This window comes from Chamaea fasciata, unplaced genomic scaffold (genome assembly GCF_029207755.1).
Source record: "Chamaea fasciata isolate MVZ Bird 193981 ecotype frontalis unplaced genomic scaffold, bChaFas1.0.hap1 SCAF_4, whole genome shotgun sequence".
Lineage (NCBI taxonomy): Eukaryota > Metazoa > Chordata > Aves > Passeriformes > Sylviidae > Chamaea > Chamaea fasciata.
Window position 1 is genome coordinate 5,277,847 of NW_027094089.1, and position 15,286 is coordinate 5,293,132.

Here is a 15,286-nt window from a genome sequence, read left to right on the forward strand (position 1 = left end):
AGACAGCTGGATTTGGTGGTGGGCTGTGGCAGGGTGCAACCACAGCACGGAGAGGAAAAAACACCTCCTTTCCACTGCCCAGAGGGGTGTGATCAGTATGCGGGTATCTAGAGTTCTACATTTCTTACTTATACGTCTCTGCCTACCATCAATTTGTCCCTAGTTTTCCTCCACAAATGCCCTGGGAAGGGCTTTGACATTCGGTCCAATTAGTGAAGACACATTGTTACCCAGTTTCTGCTACCCTAACTAATCTCTCTCTCTCTCTCTGAGTGAACCAAACTCAGGTTTGCCGAGAAGGAAAGTTTTAGCAGAGCCACAGCACCAGCAGCTCCTTTCTGGGGATGATACTGGGATGCTGCAAAAGATCCCTGAAAATCTGCAGCATCTGCATGAGTGCAGCCAGGATTCCTGATGTTAGCAAGCAGTGGGGAACAAAGAATCTCACTGGAATCAGCAAGGGCACCAGCCCTTGAGAAACCAGTCTCTAGAGGGTCAAAGTCCATTTTGGTGATGGTGCTGCTTTGCTGGGTCAAAGTTATCTTCCAGAATCCCTTATTTCATGGCAGTGGCACAATGGAGCCCTGGGAAGCATCTGCTGTGCCTTTTACAATTCATGGGACAATGTGACCCTGGCAGAGTGGCGTCTCGCAGGGCTCGCCAGCAGGTTTTGCGCCCTTATCCCAGTTTGCTGACCCTCCTGGCATGTCTTGATTTTCTTACCTGAGCACCAAGAATGCTGGCAACTTTCTGGTCTTTTTTCCAGGAGTAGTAGTACTCCACGCACTGGGCCACAGTCTTACTCTGAATCTGTTGGGAAGAGAAAAAGAAGAAATCTACAATGGCCATGCCTGTAGGGTGCATTGGGGAAAAAGGAGAGGATGGAGTGAAGTAGGAAATCAAATGATAGAGTGACTTGAGTAAGGTGCAAAACAAAAGAAATAGGGAGTCAAAGAGGCACTATGCAATGTAGTAAACCACGTATGACGCTATGTGGGAACAGATGTCACGCACAGATCAACAACAAATCCATCAGGCACAGTTTTCCTTTCCCTCATTCACTGCAGTTATCCCAGCACAATGCGTTGTGGAAGCAGCAGCACAGCTAGGAGACAAATGTGACGGAACTGAAATGAAAGTTTGCTCTTCCAAAAGAGCTTGGAGAAAAGGGCTGGAGAGGCAGAATCAGCAGTTTCACACAGGCCTTTGATGTCCCAGTTCAGGATGACATGAATACTTTTGGCATTTGAGAAGAGAGAGGCTGAATTGCAGTATTTGGTAGCGGAAAGAATCAACATTTCCTTCTGATGATGTGCTAGGCTAAAGAAAGTCATCTGGCTTTACCTGCTTCTGGATGAGATGAAAATCCTTGCCACAGGTGTGCAAAGCCTTTTGGAAGGACTCCTTCTCCTCAGCTGTCCATCTGTCAGAGCCTGGCAATCAAAAGCAGCAGGTCAATGGATCCCTCCATCCACTTGAAGTAGATCCCGCTGGCCACCAAAATGAAACTGGCGCCATCCATCATTCACTTGTGCACCTGTCTGCTCCTCAGAAAGTCATGAAGACAAGAGCAGGCATTCCCCAGGGTAAAAAGCATGGAGAACAGGTCAAGCTGAAGGAGAAGATGCTGCTGCTTTCCCCAGCCCCAGAGAAGGCCAGACCTTGTGCTGCTGTTACTTGTTTAAGCCTAAATGCTGGGCATGGCAATGAAGGGGATGGCAGCATGTGTCAGGGAAGGAACAAGCTCTGCTTTGCTTACCTGCGTAATGATAATCAGCCAAGGGATGGCCTTGAGGTGTGGGAGGCCCCTCTGAGAGCAACATCTTCAGAGCCGCCTGCAAGACCAAAGGGGAAAAGGCTTTAGCTTCCCCACCACATCAAAAGGAGCCGAAACCCATCAATGCTGACTTTCAGCTCCTTTGCCGCTTCAGGGATTCAGTCCACGGGATCTCGTGTGGGTCAAACATTGGGATTTGCTCCCAAGCCTTCCTTTTTGCTGCCCAACCCTTTGATCCTGCTCCCCAAGAGATGCATATTTTGCTCTCAAACTCCGTAAGTTTGCTCCTCCTCCACCCAAAATTGCCTCAGCTGGCTGAGGCTTCTGGGAATTTCCCCTCAATGCAGCCCCAACTGTCTTAGAGCACCCAGATGTCCAGATTTACAAGGCAACGGGCTGTGGGAGCCTCCACCGCTGCCCCCAGGACAGAGATTCTCCCTGCTGGAGCCATTTGGGCTCAGACCTGAGGCAGCTGGAAGGGACAAGCAGGCAGCAAGTGCTCTGCTTCCTGTTCACTGCCTTTGTCCAAGAGCAGCCAGGAAAGGCTGTCCCAGGGCCCAGGCCTGATGAATTGCCTGTGCTCTCTTCCCTGTGCCCAAAGAGCCGCTCCTTACCAGAACGCTGTCGCGGTCCTGGTGCAGGCAGTGCAGGGCCAGCTCCAGCCGAGCCTGTGCCCCGGGAAGGCCATGGGAGCTGGCCACGTCCAAGAGTTCTCTGACTGCAAGCACAACAAAAAGCCGGCCTAGGTCAGGCTCGAGCTAAGAAAGGGCAAAGGCAGAAGGAGAGCACAAGAGCTAAAGACAGCCGGTTGGAGAGCACGGAAAGGAGAGCAGAGAAAGGGGCAGCTGAACCAAGGGCCATGGAGTGCTGCCTCTCCCTTCCAAGAGCCTTTTGGCATAGGGAGCGGTGGCCAGTCTCCCCTCTTCCGGCGGAAAATGCCCCTGAGAGATCTGGGGAGCAGGAAGGTGGCTCTTTTTCCTGCTCTGCTGCAAAAACAGAGCATTCTCCTTGCCTCTAACACTCCCACAAGGGAAGACAGGCGAGACAAGGAGAGAAGCAGAACATGCAGAAAGCTGCCTTTTTGCCAAAACAGGAGTGTTTGACACACCCCAGGATCTCACGGGGGGAAGCAATGCTGGACAGCTACCATTGTCAGGATTTTCCAGGTCAGTCGTCTTCCCCCAAGGCTTCCACACCAGGGATGCGGGCTCTTCACCCTCACTTGGCGGTGTGCTCTGCAGCTCAGGGAGCTCGCCCTGAAAGTCACTGCCAACATTGATGTGTCTAAAGGGAGAAGGAAGTGGAGGGAAGAAAGGCAAGTGCTCAAAAGACACATCCCGTGGAGCCACAGGCTTGAGCCAATCCCGGCCCAAGGCTTAAACAGCACTTCTCCTCCTCCTCTTTGCCATTGCTCAAGTTGCCCTCCTTTAATCCCTATGCCCAAACTCACGGCCGAATGCAGACTCTTGCTCTTGCTTTCCTTTTCATCGTGCCTCTCCTTTCCACCTGAAAGAGATCAAAGGAGTGCTCCAGATAGAAATCATTCTGCCAACGTATCCTGGTAGCCTTCCTTCTCATCCTCCTCATTGCAAAGCACAAACTCCTCTGTCCCAGGTGCCCTCAGTTGGGTGCAATTGCTGTCTTTTTCACTTGCAACTTGCCAGGCAGGAGCCTCTGGCAGTCTGCCGTGTCCTCAGGAGGGGAAGCAGAAGGGCACACACTGCTCCCTTCAGTCTCGGGGTCAGGGAGAAGACCCCAAAAGATGGCAGGGAAGTTGTCTAGAAAGGAGCTGCAAGGCAGGTGGAAACAAAAAAGCTATAAAAATGTTAAAATGTAAAGGATCTGTGAGTGATGGAAATAATTAAGTTTATGAGCCTTGCTTAAAGCAAGGCATTTATGTAGGTGACAGCCAGGATTGGAGGACAAGCGTGGCCAACTGCTTCCATGCCCTGAACAAGAGGGATGGCAGAGGAGAAGTGCCGTCATTCTGGCTTTGAAAGCTTTGCAGGTGATGTGAGCATTGGCAGGGCCTAAGAGGATTTGTTGACACTGGAGCCCTGAACTCCTCAGTAATGAGCAGATTGTTTTGGGATCACCACAACTGAGTTTGGGGACTTAAATGGGTACCAAGAACCTTAAATCAGGTCATCAGTGGACAAGTGTCTGAAAGTGTACCAAGACAGCTCTCTACATCCTCTGTGGAAAGGTGTGTATTTCCACTGGAGGCACCATTATTCCTACACAAGTTGGACCCTGCTTTCATGGCTAAGCTGGTGTGGGGAGAGTGAGCACAGACCATGTCTGTGGTGGTTGCTGGGACAGCCAAGTGGAGCCTCCTGCCACTGGTGGTGAGAGGGGATTTTGTTACCTTTGGCAGTCCCCAAGTGCTGTGGGGATGCCTGGCAGCAGATGAGGAGACAACGATGTGGATGGCGAGGCCAGATGTGGCACTGCTGTGCCAGAAATGGCAGCACTGGCAGGTGTGTGGTCAGGGCCAGCCAGGAGCAGATCCTGCTGCTGCTGCTGCGCTGCTGCTGCTGCTGCTGCTGCTCCGCCAGTGTTCCACCAACGGCCGCAGGAGCAGGAGACGACGGTTGCTACGGGCACAGCCCAACATTCCATGTAGAACCCCAGGGGAGCCAGGGGACACAAACAGGGATGTGCCACCTTGGCCTCTTGGACTTCTCCTGCTGCAAGTGTGCCCTGAGCACCTTCGCGGTGGGGCATTTCTCGTCAGTCCTGTGGACGGGACAAAGCAGAGCAGGGACAGCTCTGGGTCTTCTTTGTGCTTCTCTGGAAGGTGCCTCCAGCTGAACGTGTGCAGGAGCCTGGCTCTGTCCAAGGGCCCAGAGCACATTGCCTGCACTGGAGAAGCAGCAGGACTCCTGCTGCTGCCCCTGCTTCTCCTGTGTCTCTGAGAGGAGCAAGAGGCTGCAAGTGGTTGAGTGGAGAAGCAAGTGCAAAGCTTTCTCTCCGAGTGGAGGCATTCATCCTGCCCCCTTTTGTAAATTGTCTACTGCCTGATCGCATCACATGATGTTTTCCCTCCTGTGGGGTACTGAGCTGACCGGTCTCTCCCCTCAACACTCCTTCTTTGAAACTCAGAGAAACACGATGTCTTTCAGGGCACTTGATGGGGACAGCACACCAGCAGCTCATTAGCAAACTTAATGCACAATTCCTACGACGTCCTTCCAGCTCCCTTGAAGAGGCTAGATGCTCATCTCAAAAGACTGTGTTTTTCCTCTAAGAGACTAGCATGAACAGAATTACTCTTTCCTACTGATGGCCTTCACATTTGTTTTAATGCATAGCTCCCAGATATGGCAAAACCCCGCCGGTTTTACTGCTTTCTTGCCTAATATTATGGAAAAGCAAATCTTGCTTCCTCCCCAGCTTGCCTGTTACACGCTCACCCCTCGGCCAACTAAGCGGCGACTCTCCCTAAAAATGGTGTGCTTCAAAGCAAATAGTTTGTATGTTCTGCAAATCCCTCCCTTGAGTTGCAGAAATCCACGGCTCGAAAAACAGCAGCCTTTCGTGCTGTCCAGAGCTCTTGAGTTTCAGAAAGACTGATGTACCTCCAATTAGGGAAGTGTCATTTTCTCCCTCCTATCCTCTTCCAGACAACAAAATTTGGATGCGAAACTCTGATATTTTCTGCCTGATAAGAAACTTGGGGAAATCAGTTTCTTTTATTGCCAATCAAACCAGAGCAGGATCAAGAGAAAGAACCCACATCTGAATTTCTCCTTTCTTGTTGTGTGTGCCTTATTTTTCCCCCCTGCCTTCTTTAATGTGTTATCCCAGAAATGCTCCCAGCTTTGCTGATAGATAGGCCTTGGCCAGGAGCAGGTTCACCTCGAAGTCAACTGTAATTCCCTGCATCAAACGTGGGGAAGGTTCTGGCAGCTTCTCATTGAAGCCACCCCTGAAGTTCCCCACACCAAGTGTAGGCAAAGGATCATCAGGTCTTTTCTTTGCCCTAGGGAAGCCATGACCTGTGTTCCTAAGAGCAAGAGCCACGACAGAAAAACATCTACAGGCTTTTTTTTGGTCAAAAAAGGCTTAAAGAATAAATATAAATTTTGATATTGTTCTGTTTTTTGCTAAATTGCTGAGCAAAATCAAAGTATTTTCCTCAGTGTTGTAGTTCTTAGTGGACTTCCCGTGTCACTTTTCCTCACACCGTTTCTGTGTTATACTTTTTTGTCATTATTCAAATAAAGAATCATAATTTAGTATTTTCTTGCTTCAATTCATTACTGATATGGAGCCTGGCACCTTCACCAAGCCCATTAGTTCAGGAATTAAAATCACGTCACTGTTGTGTTTCTTAGGTATCATTTGGGGCATTTGAGTATGATTTGGGGGATTTAACGGAGTCGTAATATTAAGCTGTGGGGTAAGTGAAACTTGCCGATTGCTGATATATTAAAATAACTGAGGAGCTTAACTGCCACCCATGTTACTGCTGACATGCAAGGGTGCAGATGACACCAGCAGGGAGACGGAGATCACCAGGGGAGCTCTGGTTCCATCCTCGACAGACGCTCATGGTTTGCGTGGTGATTTTTGTATCCCACTATCTCCGGTGTCAATTCCTGAGTGTTAATGCTTCTCATGCCATGAACCATAACACAGTAAAGGGCACAAGGGGAGATCACTGGGCACTGGCCATCCGAGCACTTCAAAGTCCTTTGCGAACAATTCTTAAGTCTTCAGGAATTGTTTCCTCATTACATAAAATAAAAAAAAAAAAAAAAGTATAAGCAGCTACACCAAATTTCTCTGAGCACAATGTCATTCTGGGAGATCAGAGCAGGAATCCTTAGTGTTCCAATTCCTTGTCTTTGCTTTTAAAAAACGGAGCTTGCTATTAGCTAGAACTCTTTTTCACTCCTATTTCACAGCTAAAACCTCGTCACAAAATCCAGAAACAGTACATTATATGGAAGAAAAATACACGGACATATGTTACGCTTACCACATTTTATATTAGAAAACCGTTTTGGATAGTTGTGTGGGGACAAAGAATAAGATGGAAGGATTTACCTGCTTCAAGCAGTAATTAGATTTCCTTCTATTTTTATGACTTTATGTTTGTCATATAATAGGCAGAATGAATTTGGGATAGACTATAGAATATACATTTCTCTCAGCAATAACCAATGAATTAAAACACTCTAAGTCACTTTGTTATTTGTGACAAATAACAGCATTGATGTTTAAAACAGTAAATGACAGCAGGTGACTTCAAAAGTGTATAGATAACAGATGTTTTGGCACAAACTTTACAAAGGAGGTCCTATTTCAATGGTATATGGAATGAAAAGTGTTGACTCTTTTGTAAATGTGAAGATGTTATTACCAGTGAAAACACCGAGTGAATTCTTCAGCTTTAAATGTCTAATAAGACTTTAGTTCTCTTTTTCTTGAACCTCCGTTAATCCACAGAATCTTGAGTGACTCTGTAAGAACAATTAAACAGTTCTGAAATGTTAATTTGCAAGTTAGTACACAAACAGAAGAACTGAACCAATGCTGTGGTAGGAGAAACCAGGACAATGCTGTCACAAAATTCCTGGAGGAAACACTTCTTCAGAAACACTGATGGGATGGAATTTGCCGACCTCAATCCTGTAATGTAGCTGGGTCCAAAATAGTCAGTTGATTTGCTCACCAATTCTTGCAAGGATAAACAACCTCTAGAATTTAAAAGCACGAGTGGCAGTCTATGGCGCATTGGGCAATATACAATTAATCAATATAAATAGAGTACATAGAAACATACACAAGTTTCCGTACACAGAGAGAAAGGGAGGAGAAAGATGTTTTCACTCAGGCTCAAATTCAACATTGCTCAAGTCTTAAAGCAAGAGTAAGTATATATCTGTGGCATACAACCTTGGGAAACATTATATTTTTAACAGACATATTTAAAGAGAACTATCTGTGATAGGAGTTTTTAAAAGCAGTCACTTATAAGAAGTTTATAAAAGCAGTCAGTCATTAGAAAGCAAGCTAATAAAATTGTTTATCTTATGACATGACATACAGAAATCTGCAACTTTCAAAGGCAATGGGAATTGTTTTGCTATGTATTATTTCAATGTTCTGTTTTAAAAGTCAAAATTCAGAGTCTCTAAATTTGTGGGAATATGGATTGCAAATAGGAACCAACAGCAAAAAAATCGAATGAGCTAATGCGGATCACAAGTGTGACATCAAAATTAATCAAGCAACACAAATTCAGTACTATCTGTTTCATGGAACATTTTGATTTTTGTAAAATTCACCAGTACTGTTGTCCCATGTGTCAATGTAAAATGTAAGATGACACAGGCCCCACTTTATACAGGACATACTGGAGAAGGGAGAGCTCATGCAGTGCTGTAAAACTGAAGTGGAAATGAATTTAGCAACGGGATTCTGGGAAGAGAGGCACAATGGAAAATGGATCACTCGGGGAAAGGTTGTTACAGTAAATGAGACATGAAATGATGAAAGCGCTGCTGAGGGTTTTGAGGTGTTAGGGTATATAAGAAAGGGGGCCACTCTGGCTGTGTATTTCTAGCATTTTTACTTCACTTTATGTTTCACTGCAAATGCTTGACAGAATCATTACCCAGCTTATCTTTTGGATGGGACATTTAAGTGAAGTTGCATTGCTTTTTCCCAGATAGTTACTAAGAGGATGGAGTACTTTTGTTGCATTTTTCACATAAATTTTCATCTGAATTAAATACCAAATATATTATTTGGCTGTGTGCATTTTCTCAGCCTTTCTGTGATGCTCTAATAAATGTGCTTTCACAAAAATAGAAAAAAAGTTATTTAGTTGTTGAATATTATTCAAACGTTAAATGCATCTCACAGCCTGGGCATGAAGCAGAAACTATACAGCATTCTTAATCTGTTACTATGAATATTGCAAATCAAAGAAGAAATGCTTTACAGTGAAATTACCCTTTGGAACAGAAATTCCACAAAACTAGAATTCTTGCTTCAAAATTCTGAACGTTGTGTTCCGTATCACTTTGGGTTCTTTATTATTCATATTTTCACTGATTTAAGTACGGATTTTCTTCTGACTTATATAGCATGAAAAAATAAGTGATTTTGAGTAACAGTCATAGTTTTTATCAAAAAATATTAACTCCTTTGAGTCTAAGAATATACTTGTCTATACTTTTTCTAAGAGCTTCTTAACAGGCTGGTACCTTGTTTCAAAGTAAGTTTCTTTCCACCAACCAGATCATACAGCTTCTGGTTACTGTTTTAAAAATTAAACTCAATCAAAGTGGCACCTCATGTATGAAACACCTACCAAAGGCTAGCGTTTAGAAAATGGAAAAGGGTTTAGAGCTTTCAAGGCAAATGTGTTTTCAGAACAAAAATAATAGTTTATGATACAATCTTTTGCTGGCTTATGACAATTTAGACTATGTTCAAGGTATGCTCAAGATATTGATAATCTAAGATGTTAATAATACACTAGTAGATAAAAAAATCAAACCTTAATTTCTGCTAGAAATGCCATGACACTTGTCAAAGACAGTAATTTAGCAAATCGTTATACCCAGTTATGAGCTGTACTCCAGCACTTTCAGTGGTTTGAGAAGTTTACAGTTATTTCAGTGTTCTATCATAGATTCCTAAGTCCTCAATTCATAAGTCTTTTACTGGAAGAGAGATAGAATTCTCTAAGGGGAAAACGTGCTTTGCATTGATTCACAGTATTTTAGTAGTACACACATACTTCTAAATGCTTTTTATTCTGTGAGAACACAAGCTGGAGCAGAGCACTCTGCACTACAGCTATGCCACACAGAAATAATGGTACCTTATGATATTTTAAACAATTTGGCAACCGAGTTTAACAGATCTGCACTAAGTATGTACTCTATCCATAACTCTTTATCCACATAAATGCCAACAGTATTATCTATTTCATCCTTATGGAAAGACAGAAGCAAGAATATCTTTGGCAAAACATTCACTTTGTCAGTGGCCAGACTTTTTCACCATGGTCTTGCATGTTTTTTCTCCAGCACTTCAGATCTCTGTTTACTAAAATGATGATTTACCATTTACAGCTGCTAGGTTATTCTGAGCTTTGAATTTTCAAGTATGGGCTAGAGCTTGCAGCCCATTTGTACTCTGGTATTTCACAGAGAATAAGATACTTGTGGAATAGGTGTGCTTTAGCATGCCTACCAACAGCAGTTCAGCACCGGTGCCATGACCTTTAATGTCAAGCACTTTTCTGAAGCTCTGGATTTCTTTATCTCTTCATTTCATATAACGTTAAAGTTTATCCACACATAAAAACTTTTTTGCTGTAATTTGTAATTATCTTATCACGGACATAAAAGGCTGCATGGTCAATAAAGGCAAGGGGTTGGAATGGAAATTGATAGACACCTTAGCTAATTCTACACTTTAATGTAAACAGCATCTTTGAAAAGTAGAGGAAAAACATTCATTTATTTATTTTAAATGGGGGACAAAGGGATGTGACTCTAATGAGAAAATCCTTCCTCGTGAATTGCAGGGTTTTTTTGGCATGTAACCTCCTGAAGAACTTTAAACTTTTGAGCTAGTAACACAGTTTTTCTTCCCTTCTATGCAACGCTTCAGAGAAACAGGCTTTTTTTCAAAGGCAGAAAAGGTACAGAGAGTTTCTCCCCACTTTTGATATGCTTCCAGTGATGCTTGCATCAACCACTGAACAAAGTAACTTTTGGTAACATTTTAAAGATTTTCATTAAAACACTGTTGTTAATAACAGGTCAGGGTCACAACAAAACAACTCATCTGGTTCCTGTTTCTTTCCAGCAACTAAATTTAGCAATGCACTTCTGTTCTTTGCTGTCTTCTGTGCCCTGTTTTAAAAACAAATCTATTAAAGAATCAGTACAAAATTGAATCGATGTTGAAATACTTTCCTTTAGAGATCTGTGATGCCTTAAAGAACCAATATTTTTTGTCGTGGAAGTGTGCACTGAACTACAGTTACTGAAAGGAGACAGCAATTACTGCATTTTTAACATTAAATAGACTCCTTTTCTAATTGACTTTAAATCCGAGCAGGCACAAGTTCAACAAATAATTTATGTTTCTTTTTCAGAGACAGCCTAATAATCTGCGTGCTGAATTCTGTCATTTTTCATATCCATAATATGCCCCTTCTGTAAAGTAGCCTCTGAAATTAATGATGAGTGGGTAGTTTTTTCAGTTCTTCCAAAATGCTTTTTCTTTTAAGGATCTGATTTACAACCTGTTAGGTATGTCAAAGGGCAAATTCAGAGGGACAATTCTTTATTTTTAAAACAATACATTTTTAATATAAGCCTTTGTGCAATAAATTTCTCCCATTTCAAACTTTGCTAAGTTTACAGTCGTGTGCATGAAGAGCTAGCAGAAACTTCCAGAGTTATTTTCTTGTCCATTCCCACTGCTTCATCAGTGCCTGCACACCTTTAGAGTACGCAAGGAAGATACAATTGATCTTCCAAAAGTCAACTGTTAAATGAATGTGTGTTGGAGGTTGGATGCTGGCCAAATGCCAGTGCCCCCCAAAAAAAGCATTTACTCATTTTCCTCTGCTATAGTTAACCAGAGGAGGGGAAAAGGAAACACTTTATTGGGATTCATGAGTTGAGGTAAGGATGGGGAATAAACACTCCAAGAGCAAAAAAGGCTCAAACATTAAAAGATAGAAAGAAAAAATTATAAACAGTATTAAAAGAAGATAATGAGAACTAAAAGAAAACTTTAGAACACCTTTCCCAGCGCTTCTTTCTTTCCCATCAACAGCACAGGGAGACAAAACATGAGATTTTTAGTCAGTTGGTTACTTCCAAAGATCTTTGTTCGGTTCGCTTAGTGAGAGGAGTGTCCTTTGCTATCCCATGGGGTCTTTCTCAGAGGAGACAGTTCTCTGTGAACTTTTCCACTGTGGTTATCATTTTCATGAGTAGCAGTCTCGCCCAAAAACCAGCTGAAACACAACTCCCTCCCACGGGCAAAAACAGTCATCCCATAACTCCTTTTTTTTCATGGGTCATTTAGTTCATGGGTTTTTTTTTTAAGGATGAGCTGCTCTAGTATAAGAGCAAGGGTCTTCTTTTTTCTATCTCTAAAAGCAAGAGTTCTCTCTCTCTCTCTCTCTCTCTCTCTCTCTCTCTGTTCAAACCTCTCACCAGATCACAGATTCTCAGCATCCACATGTTCCAGGATGAGCACCTTTTCCACATGGGTTGTGGGGGGATTGTGCATCCCCCCCCATGCTCTTCATGAATTATCGGGAAACAGTTTGTTGTATTGTAGTCCTCACCACGGCTTGCAGACGAATCTCAGCTCTGATGCTTGGAGCACGTCTTCCTAGCCCTTCCTCATTTGCACCAACCTTAGTGTCTCCATATCATTCTCCTCACATGTTTTCACCTTTTCCTTTTCTCTGACTCAGGAGAGAACTGGTGTCTGTAGGTTCATTTGTTGTCGAGTTCTATCAAGTGGAACAATTTTTATAGAGTTTTCCAGCACTGAAAGGTTGATCTTGTCCAGGCTCTGTGTCAGGGACTCGCTTGCTGTGCTTCTTGCTGCAGGCCACACGATCTTTGCCGACACAGCACGAGCTGTGCTGGCCGTGGGCTCCACTCAGAGCCCCTCCTCCTGTGGAGTGCTGAAAAAAAGAAAAGAAGCTGCCCGGCCATTTCTGTACTTTGGTTTGCAGTGTGGCAGGTTGGAAGCAGCGAGGCAGGCCAAGTCTATTGCTGGCTGTGCCAGGACAGTGGTAGCTGCGTGGCCACTTCGGGCCCTGGCCACTCTCAGTCTCGGCTGGGAATCACTCCCGGCATGGGCCGCGTGGTTGCTCGTGGCACTGGGATAGCCCCCAGTGGCATGGCCACTGGAAAAGGGACTAGTGGGCTCTGCCAAGAGGGGCCCAGCTGGTCTCCTCTGTTGAAGATGAAAATTTAACAGGAAAGTCTTACAGATACGGATTCTTAGGAGAAGGTTCATTAGAAACGAAAGCAAGTTTTGACATAGAAGAATAAAAAAATGTTTAGATTAGGAATTGCTGGGTTAGTTGTTACTGAACAAAGGTTAAGATGAGTACGAAGAAAACTTCTGTGGTTAAGAGCAAAGGATGTGTCGTCTACAAACAAAACTTTGTTTTTACCAAGTAAAGAGAAAAACCTAGGCAAACAAAAGCATGTTTATACCAAGTAGAAAAAAAGGTCTAAGAATTTTCCACTGCAAGAAAACAGAAAAACAGCTTTAAGCTTAAAATGGAACATACTAACTCGATGTGATTGGATAGTACAAACCATAATATGGTAATTATAGTAGTTGTGATAGGCTATAGGTAAATGCAAAGGTATTGTGCATGATGCTGATTGGTTTCTATGTATTAAGATGCTCAGTAAAGAAAATTATATAATGCATTGTGACCAGAACTAAAGTGGCTTCAGTTGTTGCCTATAAGCTGATGCTGACAGCTATAGGGTTGGCTCTGTTACCCACCACCCATGACTACTGTGACTTCAATCTGTGAAATAAACAGCACCTTTAAAGAGCTGCCTGGAGTCCTGTATCTCTCGTTCAGGCTCTTACACCCTCACCTGTCCTCAGAGGTGAGGGAGAAAGAGAGCTTCCCATGGCTTTGTCTTTCTTGAAAACGTTCTCACAGAGGCGTTACCAGCTTTTCTACTTGCCTTAGCAGCATGTCTGTTCTCAGAGCCAGCCAAGGATTGGTGTCCCCAGGCATGGAGGAAGCTTTTAGCAGCTTCTCACAGGAAAAACCACTTCTGTGGCTGGCTGCTTCCTTCCCCACCAAAAATCCATTTATGCAAAACGAAGGCAAAGTGCTTTCCTAAACCCTACGGAAAACTCCCATGAGAGCACCAGCTACTGAAAAGGAGAGCACAATGTCCGTGTTATATATATGCCATCAGCTGATTTCGATCACAAAAAGAAGACTGTGGAGATTTTGGAAAGCTGTAATTCCTATGACTTATCTCATAAAATAGACTTGCCATGCAATAGAATAGATATTTTCTGCTTTAGGTCATATGCCTGTGTGATAGAACACTGCTCCTAGTTCTCTCATGGCTCTAAAAAAATTCTGAGTAATAAAGTCTGAGCAATGAAAAATAAGCAAAATACTGTATGCTCTTAAAAAACATAGTTCTACCCAAACTGGGATATCTGGTTACCTAACTTACGGTTTACTCTCATATAGTTTACTCTCTGCTCCTTCCACTTGCTATAATTTCTGAAAATTACTCCTTTCACTGAACCAAAATCTGCCCATTTTTTCTTCAGCACTGTATCTTTCCTGTTTCATATTTCAATGGTTTAGTTATGTCAGCTCCTCCTGTCAGCTTCACTTCATGTCTGCTCTTACAGCCTTCAGAATAACTATACCACCCTCCATCTTTCCAGCAGTGTGATAATCTGCAAGATGAATTCCATCAGTAGATCCTTAGATTTAATCATTTTATGTTTTTATATCCGTGACTTAGCTTCAAACTATATGTGACTGTCTCGAATTTCCTTTTTTCTCTAAAGCTGTCATGGCATGCATGCAGTTGTGCACTGTCACATTGCCTTGGAATACAGATCTGAGTCAGTTCTGATGTGGGGGCACTTTTCCAACACTGTTGCTCAGTTAGCAAGAGCTATTAATGGAGGTTTCTGGATGGTGACAAGCCTGGCACTCTACTCCTTTGTGTGGAGCCATTCGGTTGCTCATCATCTTTCCCTCTGGGACTCCTTGTGGACTGCACTCACTGGAAGATCTGGCCTTCTGTGCATCATGCCAGAGTTCTCCTACATTACAGGCTACGTTTGCTTTTCATGGGGTAGCGACTGCAGCAGCAGAGGCATGGATTCCTGCCTGATGACAGCTGGACATGTCCTGACACAGCTGTATTGAAACCCTCTGTGTCAGGTGTGAGGCCTCTTGTCCACTCATGGTCGCATTCAGGGAGAACAGGCAACTGTCGAGATGGAATGACACCAGGCTGCCTCAAGCCAAAAACTTGCCATTGTGCTTTTTTTGGAGATGCCACTTGCTCCTATGCAACAGAATCAGGAGAATCCAGTTAGGAAGAATGCACTCTGAGCTATTTTATGCAAAATCCTATATTTGTTCTACAAAACTGTATATTGTGGAATTGGTACCAAAACACATTTTGTTCTTCATCTTTTATCCTTTTTTTTATTTGTTCAGAAGTCCTGAGATTTGAAGACGACATTTTTGAATTATTTTTCAGACCCCAGAATTGCAATTCAATTGCTTTCCAGTTGGTATTTAATAACTTAATAATTACAACTTACTGATCACTCGGTGAAGAAAATAAAAGTGATTAAAAGCAACGCAAAACAAAAGAACCAAAAAGCACACAACTATTTACGTTCAACTACAAAAGCACAGTTTTAAAATGGAAAGGATGAGAGACACACTGAAAAGCTATTTGCCAGCGTCATTTGGCTGGA